The following is an 11,262-nucleotide window of genomic DNA, read 5'->3' as shown; positions in this document are numbered from 1 at the left end:
TACGAGTTGGTTCCAGAGGATTATTCACTAAGGTTGAAGCATTCTTGGAGTAACGAGTTCAAGATAGTAGAAGTGGCAAAATGGGTGGGTTGGATAATGCCTTCAAATAGATCCAGCTCATAACAGTAAACTACAGTACATTATTAGATAATTGGTGACTTCTTTTGGATATTTTAGGAACAAGATATGCTTTATCCCACATCACCAAATCACCAATGCATCTTTAACTACGTGAAGAGGTAACGTGACTGGCTTACGCCAACATCATCCGTTATAAAAACTGTTATGCTTAAACTAGTTCAGACTTACTGACAATTATTATAGCAACTCGTTTATCTAGGTCATGCTTTCTATAGTTGCTGCCAAGATTCAGAGTTACGAGACTTTGTTAAAGGCGACCGTTATTGAAGAAGTGAAAAAACTTGAGGTATCCCTTATACATTCCAATAGTTTTTGGTAAATTCCATAGGGTCAAAAATAGTACTTATAAAATGGAAGTCACCCCATATGTAACATCTGACCTTATGAAGTTATAATTACCTTCAAAGTCAAATTGATGGCTTTTTAGGGATTAAAAGTGACTAAAGTTGGTTTAAATTGAATGACCTTCACATATATTGTGTTCTAAGTATAATTGTACATGATCTATAATATATGATTTATTTTAAACGCCTTTGATACCCCGTAAAATAAAAGTACCACAACAACTTAAAAGATGATATATTCAGTAATGGCACTAATAGCCCCTCCTAGGCCTTCCTCAAATCCCGCAACCACAACCTCTTTTGCATAAGATTTTTTCATAGCATCGATAATTGCGATAAGGGTGACCACAAAAGCATAATCCACGTTAGGACTAATAGTTACCATTAACTTGTCCTTTTCAACCTTTTTTGTCTCCAAAGATTGCACTGAGTTCATCTATAAGAATAAGTAAGATTAGATATCTCCATCTTGAGCATATTATACACATATTGAAGTCATAAAATTTTCATTTATTAAATATGTACGTAAAATAGAAACATAGCCAAAGATTAATATATAGCGGAAGTAAAAAAGAAGGAAAATTACTTCGGCTAATGATGTTGAAGAATCTACCATATAAACAGTGCAACTCCTCTTAGACCAGTTTCCTTTGATCCGGAAATCAGAATCACCGTTGCTATTACTTTTGTTTGCCATGAACACGTTTACACATATTATTTTAGACTGCAACGCGTGCTCTTTTTCGCGCTAAATATCATATATGAATTGGCTTTACTTTCACCCCTAAATACATTCCATTGTTTATGTCCACTCATAATCTGAAAATATAACACAAATATATAGTCCATTATCAATATCATTAGCAATGGAAAAATAACTTATAAGATTTATAAAGTAGCTAGCTAGAAAGTTTTTAAAAACACCTTTTCTCGTAGCTTAGCAATTGGTCTGTCATCAGCGTCTAGCAACAACCGCTGACGATGGAAGTTTGAGTCACATGGTTTAACTTTCAGAATTATTTTGTTAATTTTTGCGATTAGAAGGCCTTCCTTTGAATGTTTTTCAATTTTAATTTCAAGTGGGTATGGTGCAATGTACTCATGCCCGATAACAGAAACTGAATGTAAGAAAAGTGGAACATCTGGTTGAGACATTGTAACCACACATACATACACAGATAAGTGTTTTAACAGACCATCTGACTAGTGAAAAGGCTTTTAAATACAAGATAAAATTGTTGACCAAAAATTCTTTCTATGTCAAAGACTTTGTCAACTCAAAAGTGTAACACGAAACTTGGACAAAATTGTGACTTTAACTGATGCCACATGTCCCTTCTTTGAAGAAATTTAGCTGTTATATTTGATTGATTTATGATTTATTCCCTACATCCTTCAAAATTCCAAATTTCACTTGTGGTTCTTGACCATATAAACTTTGAAAGCAAATAACTTTGAATTAATGTATGAGCAATCCATATGCTAAGTGAATAGTCTACAACATTTCTATTGGGGAAATTTGCAATAAACAAACAGATAACCGGATACGATCAAACTTTGAAGGCACGTAAACGCTTTCAGATAGAATCAATTTGGCGGTTCACCCAAACTATTCAATTGGATACAATCAAAGATTAAGAATTTTCTATGTGTATATGTTTTGAGAGAAAAGAACCAGAGAAAAGAAGAAGAGAATCGAATGATAAGTAAATCTTGTTACAGGATGTTTTATTATTTTTTTCGAATTTCGCAAAAATAGTCCCTCGAATTCCGAAAATTAAATTTTCGGAAGGATTTTTACCCCAGCCAGGGGCTCTACCCTTTGGACCCCGCTCCTAGGGGCGTTGCCCCCGGATCCCCGTACTTTCGCCCCTAAGGTCACAACAAATTCAAATAGGTGTGCACTCCGCACCACCAATCCTATATGATGTATTATTATGACGTTATTAATTAAACAAGTTAACCCAATTACACTAAAATATCCAACAATTTTTGTCAAATCGTGATGCATTTGCGAACTGTTGGATGATAGTTAGACTAAAAATCCATCTTGAATTCATGGAAGCCGAAGAAACGATAACTATCATGTGTGGCTTGCAAAGTCCAAGTTGACAAAATTGGACTTTGCTTCTTAGATCGAGTTGGAATCCAAATTGAACTTTGTTTCTTGCAATTTGAGCGTAATAAACGCTCAAACCTGAGCCAAAATACATAAGTTATTTTCTGCATATAGGGTTGATCGGAATAAGGGCTGACCCAATAAACCTATAAAACTTACCTGAATATAGCCTGAAATATCTTGGGCATGTTCACGGGCCTTGATTTTTTTGAAAATACTGTTCTTGGGCTGGTTGGGTAACATCTTCAAAACACAAAATCCAGCCAAATCCAATACACACCACACACATCTTATATGTAACCACTTTCCTATTTTTCATGCAAATCCAAACCAATAGAAGATCCAAAAAAATTGTTTTAACTAACGTAAATCCAATCCGAGAAAAAAAAACATCAAAAGTTTTCTTCGATGATGATCATCATCATCCAAAGTCTGCAATTTCGATTTGTTCATCACCAACCAAAATAGGTACATTTGAATCTTTAACCCATCATCCAAAGTCTGCAATTTCGATTTGCTCTTGTTTTCTATTAATGTGTGTTTTCTTGTTTTATAACTATGAAGATGAGATTAATTGTTGGATACAAGTTTTTTAGGGTTAAACCCCTCAAACCATAATTGTTGAAATCAAAAGTGCCATTTTTCTGTTTTTAATGCCCCTTAAACCCATCAATCATATTACAGCTCAACATGTATATGTTAGGTCCAGTTTAAGCTAAACTGGAGCTTTCCAGCGACATCTGGAGAGCATGGAGAATTGTCCGAAATATTAAAAGTCCAGTTGCATTGTACAGGTTTAGCAACTGATGACTTCCTCCAGTTGAGATCAGAAGACTAGAATCTGAAGACCTTCCAGTTGAAGTCAAAGACAACAAATGGAAGATAGAGATTGGCAATGGCAGCGAAGCCCAGTTGACAATCTACCAGATTAATCAACTGGAGAATCCTCCAGTGTAAATGCCCTTACAAAGCTTTACACTGATTACGAGGGGGACCTTTTACTCTACATCCTTTTAACTAAACAATGGTATTGTCTTTGGATAAAGGTGCAAAATGTGGAGTGGTTGAATAAAGTAACCTTTTGTCTTACTTTATTTAACACACACAAAGGATTATTTAAACAATACTTTTGTGTGCTGTCAACCATATTTGTACGTCGAAGTTGAGATCTCCATGCTCAATCTTCGACTATAAATAGAGGTCCTTGCACAAGCATTTTCAACAACTTTTGCAAATACATATATTCTGCATATTGGTGAACTTGTGCAATATTCTCTCAATTGTAAAAAGGAACATTTCACAACTCTAAGTGTTTTGATTGTTTAGGAGAATTTCCAAGTTTAGATCAATTGTAATTCATGGGTTGTTAGGATATTTACATTCATGTATTATCTTGGTTCTGCAACAGCCTTGTATTTTATTTAAACAAGTAATAAATAAAATACACTTGAAAATTACATATTGTCTCACCAGTTTACTTACTTGTCATTTATATTATTGCAGTGTATTAATTTTCATATTCTATCACCTTATTACTCAACTCCAGTTAACCTGGTACACGATCAACCTAAACTGGTCACATCCAGATTAATTGATCGTGTTGCAAAGTTCACTCACCATCGACATAAAGGTGTCTTCAGCACCCATCTAGTAATAGTTGGGACTTACAGTATAAATGCGGAAGAATTTAGGGAAAATGATAACATTTCCACTACAAATGAAAAAGGATTACAAGAAGTGTTTATATACTCCTAACTAAATTGGTAACCGTCTCTATCTATATATCTAAAGTATATCTATATATTTAACCGACTTATTAACAAACTAAATAACAATAATACAAGTTAAGCACCTCATAGAATAGAATGTGACAACTTCAACCCCTTGTACTTCATTTATATATCTTTATTCCCCCTCAAGTTGGAGGATATCAAACAGTCAAGAAATTTGCTTGCTTGGAACCAAAGATGTACACATAGGTCATTCCTCAACCTCATATAGTACCAGATAGTAATGGTGGGCCATCAAAATGTATACAACCATCTCCAAGATAGCTAGATTTGTGGTAATTAATCAATCTGAATATCTTATAATCTTCTTCAATCGGTAGATATCAAATAGTCAAGAAATTGATCTCATGCTAAATACATGGACACATTTGGATAGCATTATGTTTGATCGGACAGTAATTACAAATAAGAAATTACTAGAAGATAAAGTTGACTGACTACACCATATAAATGACTTTTGCCACTTATGTTAAGTCGGTCTCACCGCCAGGCAGTGTTGCAGGGTCGCTAGTTTGAGAGGGAAAATTCATCTATGGGACTAAGGAATTCCCAGGCATTTACCTTCCCTTTTTTTATTATTATTAATTAGTAATAAGATAATAAAAGTACTAAAATATAGTTAAAAACCAAGGAACAATGTTAATCTGTTTGACTAAATCTAAATATCCACTTATTATCTTAGTAAAGTTATTTTTTTCAAAATGGGAAAGGATCTCATCTTCACAAATTTGTTTGTTCTTTCCTGGATATGAAAAAACTACACACAATTGACAATAATTTTGAGACAAATTAATATAGATAAATGGTCATTTAGAAGCATTCTCGAATATTGCAGGTGTGTGATTTTATAAAGGTAATGCTCTCTATACGAGTTGGTTCCAGAAGATTTATTCACTAAGTTTGAAGCATTCTTGGAATCACGAGTTCAAGCTAGTAGAAGTGGCAAAACAGGTGGGTTGGATAATGCTTTCAATAGATCCAACTCATAACAGTAAACTACAGTACATTATTAGATAATTTGTGGCTTCTTTTGGATATTTTAGAAACAAGATATGCTTTATCCCACATCACCAAATCACCAATGTATCTTTTACTATGTGAAGAGGTATTGTGACTGGCTTACGCCAACATCATCCATTTTTTATAAAACTGTTATGCTTAAACTAGTTCAGACTTACTGACCATTATTCTGCATTCTACAACTCGTTTATCTAGGTCGTGCTTTCCAGAATTGCTGCCAAGATTCAGAGTTACGAGACTTTGTAAAAGCCGACCAATACTGTATGAAGTGAAAAACTGGAGGTATCTCTTATACATTCCAATAGTATTGGTAAATGTTGTAGAGTTAAATATATTACTTATAAAATGAAAGTCACCCCATATGTAACATCTGACCTTATAATCACCTTCAAAGTCAAATTGAAGGCTTTTTATGGATAAACGTGACTAAAGTTATATGTATGGTTTATAAACCGAATGACCGAGTAGGGTTAATGTGAGAACCAAAACATGGGAGAGTAGTGGTTTCCCTCCCTCTTTATCCCTTTTGGTATGGTTTTTAAAATTTTTAATTTATATTTTTCGTTACAAGAAATTTGAGAGAAGGATAAAGAAATGATTTATCACACAATAACTGCCTTCATTTCCATTATTAATTGGTATTTATACACAATATTTGAGGAACAAACTTTCCCACCTAACTAACAAACTATTGAAATGTTACTAAACAAACCCCGAGTTTCTCAATTGTTATAACTGACCCCCTAACTCTATTAACCTGTAACAATACCATCTCCTTTAAAAGAATTGTGTCCTCAAAATTGAAAATAAGGAAAACGACTCTGAATGTCTTCAGCTGATTCCTAAGAAGCTTCTGATAATGGTAGTCCCTCCCAATGCACCAGCAGTTTAACCTCAGCCCTGTTTCCTTTCTTAACCATCTTCCTGTCCACAGTTGACCTTGGTTGCAAAACAAATTTAGGACCAGTAGGAATTTGAGTAGGCACTGGTGGAGGTCCATGTGCTCTTTTCAGGAGTGAAACATGGAATGTAGATTGAATTTGAGCATCTGTAGGAAGATCCAACTAATAAGCAACCTTTCCAATTTTGTGTAAAACCTTAAATGGCCCAAAAAACTTGGCTGAAAGCTTCCTATTGAAATGGGACTTCGTTGATTTTTGTTGAAATTGGTGTAGTTTGACATAAACCCATTCATTCTCCTGAAATTCTCTGTCTAACCGGTGAGAATCTGCCATATGTTTCATTCTGTTCCTTGCCTTCGCCAAATTAGCTTTCAGTTTTTGAATCATTGCTTACCTTTCTCTATGTACATCTTCAACCGCTGAAATATTAGTATCTCCTGAAATATATCGAATGTGCAGATTAGGCTTCAATCCGAACAATGCTTCAAATGGACTCATTTGAATGGCAGAGTGCCAACTGGTATTGTACCACCATTGAGCTAATGGTACCTATTTTACCCAAGTCAAAAGAGCATCCAAGCACATACTTCTGAGATATGATACCAAACATCTATTAAGAACCTATGTTTCACCATCAGATTGTGGATGATAGGCTGAAGAAAATGCTAATTGAATGCCTTGTAATTTTATGAACTCTTTCCAAAAATTGCTCAAAAACAAGGGATCTCTATCAGAGACAATAGTGTTAGGGGATCCATGAATCTTAAAGATGTTGTCCATAAAAACTTGAGCTACTGAAGTAGCTGTGTATAGATGATTGAGAAGCAGAAAATGACCATATTTAGTCAATCTATCCACTACTACCAATATTGAGTTCTTACCCTGAATTCTTGGTAATCCAGATACAGAATCCATTGAGATATCTGTGAATATGGATTTTGGAATGGGTAATGGTTGCAATAATCCAGGTGAGGCTACAGTTTCATACTTAGATCTTTGACAAACTGTGCATTCTTTCACAAAATTCTTTACTTCTTTTGAACAACCTTTCCAATAGAATGTTCCTTAATTTTGGCCAAGGTTGGACCTAAGGCTGGTGTAACAGGTCCGACACGACCTGTTAAGAGTTTTAGGTTGGAACATCTTTACTGGGCATTTATATCCTAGTTTAAGGCCTTCAATGAATAAACTAACAGTATATTCTTCACAAAGATTTACCTTGTTGAGCAACCTATCAAATTCATCGCAATAATCTTCCAGTTCTCCAGTCTGTGTCAACGCTTTCAGTGAACCCATTGCATCTTCCATGGTTGGAGTGGAGAATCTTGCTACTGCCGATCTTGAGGACTCATCCCATTGTATCTTAATCATCTCTTTCCCACTTGATTTAATATACGCCTGATGCCAAGAAAGGGCTCTCCCATCCATGTGAATGGCGACATAATGCACCTTTCTATCTACTGGGGTGTCATCAATTGCAAAGAAATTCTCACTTTTATACAACCATTCCTCCACATCATCACCATCAAATCTGGGAAAATCCAATTTTACATGCAAGATGGTTATAACTGGATCTTCAGCCTTCTGATCGTACTACCACCGCTCTTTGTTTCTCCATCTCCGCCATTTGTGTTAACAGAGTTTGGACGGTTAATCTCAATGAAATCACCTCATTTTGAGTAGTTGAAACTTCCTTGGTTAATCTTTCATTGTCTTTTGATAATTTCTCCATTTCTTGGGTTTGATTACGGGTTCCCATTGGTTGAATTGTGAATTTTTAAGTGAAATTAGTGATTTTGGGTTTCGCCGGAGAACAGAGCTCACCGAAGAAGATAACCAGAATCTGTAATCGCCAAGAATCGGACGGCTCTGATACCAAATTGTTACAAGAAATTTGAGAGAAGGATAGAGAAATGATTTATCACACTGTGAGTCCCTCGATAGCTACAGATCGCTCTCGAGATCGTCTATTGTTATGTCGTGAGTGCGGAATCCTCACGAGATAACTAGTTTGATTAGTTAACGTGTATATCGCTAATTATCAAGTAAATAATCAGCCGTATGATGCTATATTCGTTTCTATAAGCTATAGAACGAACTTAGTGGTCTGGTGTACGTGTATGTCGAATGTGATTCCTCATTTTAGGGTATTCATTCGTATATATATGTTTTAGATCGAACTGGGCTTGCTGGGCTTTGTTCTTACGAACTTAGCTGCCCAGCCCATGTAACGAAGTTAATCTTCGTTTGTACCAAACGAAGTTTATCTTCGTTTGCCTTCAACGAAGATATACCTTATCTTCGTTAGATGTAATACTTGGTTATATTCCTAAGTGTTTCATCTTAAGGAATCCTAACACATATTATGTTTGTACTTGTATAACACACAACAAACATCATACATAACATATATATAACACCAAAACATGTAATCGATCATTACCAAAACATAAAGTCCATAATCTATCAATTACATATATAGATACGACATAAAATAACATAATGTCTTAATCTAAAAGACAGATCAAATCTAAGTTGTTGTTGTCACATCAACGTGCATCAACAAACTCCCCCTTGACAGCAGCACCTTCGATTTCTCCAGTCTTCAAAGTCTGATCATGCATCAAACAACAATCTTTTGCTATTCGCATGAATACCTTCATGTAAGCAGAGTTGAAGTATCTTACGATATCGACTTTCTTCATGCTTCCAAAATGGCAAGAACGAACACTCTGTATCGTATAACTTCCTCAGATCATTTCTTGAGAAGTTCACCAACTGCATTGGATCATATACTCTTCTCAACAATATCTTCTTCTTGGAGTCTGCATATATCTTTGCTTGAAAATGAGAGTAATTTTCGTTTTATGAAAAGAAACGAAGAAAAAACCCCTTTATATAGTGAAATAAAATGGGCTAACAATGGGTCGGGCTAAACTCCACGAACGAAGTTATCCAAACGAAGATAGCCTTCGTTTGAACAAAATAGTTTCTAAAGAAGATAACGGTTATCTTCGTAAGAACAAATCAAAATCAGAAAATATTCCAGATTTAAGCAAGTTTCTGAAAATTTTTCCAAATTTTCATCCAAGCAATCTTCCAAAACACAACCCTTCATCGCAATCTGTACATAGCAAAAACTCGTTAGAAGACAACCTGTTCATGCCTTGTACTAAAAACGTGCTTATCACCCAAATTCATAATCATAATGTAAGTATATAACCGAACATTATAATCTTGAATGAAAACCCATGGTTTAAACACTAACCATCAACAACCTGAAAATAATCAATTTATATATGAACCTCATTACCAATGATGATTATGACACCGAGAACTTCCTTTGATCATAGATATGCGTGACGGCAAACCATCTTGAAACACTTAAGTCCCATACTAGATGTCGTCTACAAAACTTAACAAACAATGAACTATCCAACATCAGATTATTATTAAACAATATAATAAAGATAGAGACTTTAGAAAATTGATAAGTCAATTCCTAAGGTCTGAGATATGAGGCAAGCTTCCCATAATGCATGCAAAAAGAAAGTTTTCCAAGTCATAGCAATTCGTCTAATTACCTGAAATACATGCTAAAGAGTGTCAACATAAAGTTGGTGAGTTACATAGGTTTTTATATAAAAGTAAGTATCATGAACCACAAGAATTTACGTAACCATTGTCTAATTACAATGCTAAAGAAAAGTACGTATACATTGAACTAAGCTCACGAAACGAAACTCGACAGTGGTGTGCCTCAAGTAAGTACTTGTTCAGAGTACTCAAGTTTTCCAAATATATATAACATCCGTTCGACCATGCAGGTCAAGTTGGAGCTACCAACCCGGATGGGGAGTGTCAATCCCAATAAGTACTATTCAATATATCTACGTTTAAGTCCATAACTAATCATTTCATGATGGTGAGGCCTTAAGTGAACAATGCAACTTAGTACAATCTATGTATACGGTTTTTAAAGTACTTGCGTTCATCGTAAAAGTAAAGAGCATGAATTTCACCCCAAAAATAAATAAGTAAAATGGGGCTATGAAAACTCACCGTGGGAAGTAGTGAATGTGATAAAATGCAAAAGATACCTGAAGCGTGACGTTAACCTAATACACAAACAAATACGTATTTCATCTTAATAATATATATTAGTAAAAGTTATTAGTTTGAAAAGATTTCATCACCCAAGTCAAAAAAATAAAAATAAAATTCGATACCTCCGTAATTATAACTAGTCGAAATGTTAGATATACATAATATATTTTACTATTGTTTAAATATATTAAAATATATGATAAAGATTTTTGTTAATTTATATTATAATGATAATCACATATTTATATAAAAATATTATATTTGGTGAGTAGTAAAAATGGACTTTGCATGTTGTTCTGATTTGGAAATCTCGACGGTTCTTAAACGTGTCCTTCATTTCTACGTAAACGAAATTTTTAATATTATTATTATTGTTATTGTTATTGTTATTATTTTTAAGTGGGTTTGGCTATAACTATAAGTAACTTTAAAAATAGTGATGTTGGGAATGATTCAAGTGGTGTTTTTGGTGTAGTATGTTTTTCCGACGAGGTGTCGTGGTGGTCAGGTGGTGGTGGTTCTCGAACTATGAATACAGGGAAAGATACATGATTTTGCTGTATGTGCTTTGGTTTCTTACTAGTGGGGTAAGGTAAATAAAAAGGGGACCACATATAATGCATATACATATACATATAAGCTGGTCATTTTATTTCTTTGAAGTGGGTATGGTTTTGAGTAGGGTGATGGGCCGAAATTTTTGATGTATATAGACTAGTTTGATTGGGTTTTTAATTTATGTAAATTTTATATGTATGCATTGTGTCTAGTTGTATATTTAAAACAAGTGAAAATAAACATTCATGCAACTGGTGGATATGTCAAATATTTACATTTAC

General features: G+C 34.4%; 1 pseudogene; it reads right to left on the bottom strand.

Annotated features, from left to right (window-relative positions):
- Positions 1-708: 708 nt before the first annotated feature.
- On the bottom strand, positions 709-1,640 carry LOC122591696 (annotated as a pseudogene).
- Between the last annotated feature and the right edge of the window lie 9,622 nt (positions 1,641-11,262).

Source organism: Erigeron canadensis, chromosome 3 (genome assembly GCF_010389155.1).
Source record: "Erigeron canadensis isolate Cc75 chromosome 3, C_canadensis_v1, whole genome shotgun sequence".
Lineage (NCBI taxonomy): Eukaryota > Viridiplantae > Streptophyta > Magnoliopsida > Asterales > Asteraceae > Erigeron > Erigeron canadensis.
The sequence above is the reverse complement of the archived record's forward strand: the minus strand, read 5'-3'. Positions and strand labels throughout refer to the sequence as shown.